Source organism: Oncorhynchus gorbuscha, linkage group LG21, assembly GCF_021184085.1.
Source record: "Oncorhynchus gorbuscha isolate QuinsamMale2020 ecotype Even-year linkage group LG21, OgorEven_v1.0, whole genome shotgun sequence".
Taxonomy (NCBI): domain Eukaryota; kingdom Metazoa; phylum Chordata; class Actinopteri; order Salmoniformes; family Salmonidae; genus Oncorhynchus; species Oncorhynchus gorbuscha.
Window position 1 is genome coordinate 15279214 of NC_060193.1, and position 2137 is coordinate 15281350.

General features: G+C 41.1%; 1 protein-coding gene across 1 annotated transcript in view; it reads right to left on the reverse strand.

Moving 5' to 3' along the window:
• Nucleotides 1–1427, reverse strand: part of LOC124008763 (leukotriene B4 receptor 1-like) — a 20830-nt gene extending 19403 nt beyond the window's left edge. The window contains exon 1 of the mRNA XM_046320296.1: nt 1152–1427. The gene's annotated coding sequence lies outside the window, so the exon portion shown is untranslated. The remainder of the gene's footprint in view (nt 1–1151) is intronic.
• Between the last annotated feature and the right edge of the window lie 710 nt (nt 1428–2137).

Sequence of the window (2137 nt, forward strand, 5' to 3'; positions counted from 1 at the left end):
TGTGCATTGTACTGTAGTCCCATAGAGTTATCTAGAGGACTCATCCTGTGCATTGTACTGTAGTCCCATAGAGTTATCTAGAGGACTCATCCTGTGCATTGTACTGTAGTCCCATAGAGTTAGCTAGAGGACTCATCCTGTGCATTGTACTGTAGTCCCATAGAGTTATCTAGAGGACTCATCCTGTGCATTGTACTGTAGTCCCATAGAGTTAGCTAGAGGACTAATCATGTGCATTGTACTGTAGAACTAAGAGTTAGCTAGTGTACCTGTTTTTGCATGTCACAGTCAACATGATGGGACAGACACAACGATGAGTCCTCTAACTCTATTTGTGGAGTGCTTATCTGTCCTCTTTCACACATGTACACGACAGTATTATACACCTTGTGAATTGTAAGTGTGTTGTTTTGTGTATACCAACTCTCCCTGAGAGAAACCTTTTAGAGAGTGGGGTCACGGCTAAATGGACACTGTGTGTAGAGAACACTGTATCATTTTCCCCACCATTGAGAGCAACAGCTGACACACTCAAACGGGCCAGACTCACAGAGGGAAACAAGCTAGGACTGCTCTTGGGCACAAAAGCTCCTACGCACACTAGCATATTATACATACCTTAGAGAGAAAGGGAGAGGGAGAGAAGAGAAAGTGAGGAGCGATGATATGACTCTGATTCATAGAGTTGCTATTGGGCTCATTATCACATATGATGTTCCATTGACAACAGCTGGTCGCACCCACCGAACAGTTAAATAACAACAGTACTATTTTCTGCAAACAATTATCACGTTTGATGTGGTGTCAAGTACACACCAGGGTATGTGTGTATCACATGTCTGAGTAGGAGTGTAGATCTAGGATCAGGTCCCCATCTGTCCATGTATTTGTATTTATTATGATCTGAAAGGCAAACTGATCCCAAATCAGCACTTTTAGGGGCTTAATAGGATACATACTGCCCCAGGACTATCAAACCATCTCTATATATTTTGTTGTCCGAGGGCATGCTGATAGCTCCTGCTAGAGTTGACTTTATATTACATTACTTTACTGTACTTAATTTTACTGTCTATTTCCATTGACTGACCGGACCACAATCAGGAGGGAGGTTGGGGACAGAAGAGAGGGAAGACTGAAAAGAAACTCACCAAATAGTCCTAATCCTGGGGTAGAGAAAGAGATGGAAAAGAGGCAGGGACAGACTTCCTTTATTTCATTTCTTCTAGTCTTGATGGTGTATATATTCTTCCTACTTTTCTCAGTACTCCTCTTTCACTCCACGTGTTCTCTCCTCTCTATCCCTCTTCCTCTCTATTTCTCTCTCTCTCTTTCTCTCTAACTCTGTATTTTCACAGATCTGTCATGCTTGCAGTAGCACGCTGTAGCAGAGTAAAGGCAAGGGGGTGTGTCGTGTTCCCTCGTCTTTCAACATCTCCCTCCACACCTTATCATACGTGAGATAATGTATCTTGTAATGTAGTGTTAATGTGGAATGACACCTCCTGGCCATAGAGATAAGGGTGACACACACACACACACACACACACACACACACACACACACACACACACACACACACACACACACACACACACACACACACACACACACACACACACAGTAAAAACAGGTGAATCAGACACTTGCCCCTCCCACATCTGGCTCTTTCACAATCTATCATCACATCCTGCTTTACAGAGAGAGAAAGAGAGAGCGAAAGAGAGAGAACTTCTTGATTAACTGACAAACATTCCAGGAGTAATTATATAATGCTAAAGCCAATCATAGTGAGTTGTATCTACAATTAATAACAATGTATTACTATAACAATTGATTGAGAGTGTAAGAGAGAGAGAGAGAGGTACAATCAGAGATTAAAACCCTGTTGTAACCTTTATTATTGACCCCTCGAACAGCATCATAAGTACCTTGATCTACTCTAGACAGTTGATTATAAACACCATACAACTGCAGATGTTTGAAAGGAAATTGAAGAAAGTAGCTGAGTTAGTGGTGTCGTGTCTTTACTATCATTAACTGAAGACTTTTCAGATATTTTATTTGATCAATTAGTCTTCGAATTAATGAATTATTTACTTTACCTCACAATAGTCTCATTCCAAATGTCGTAAAT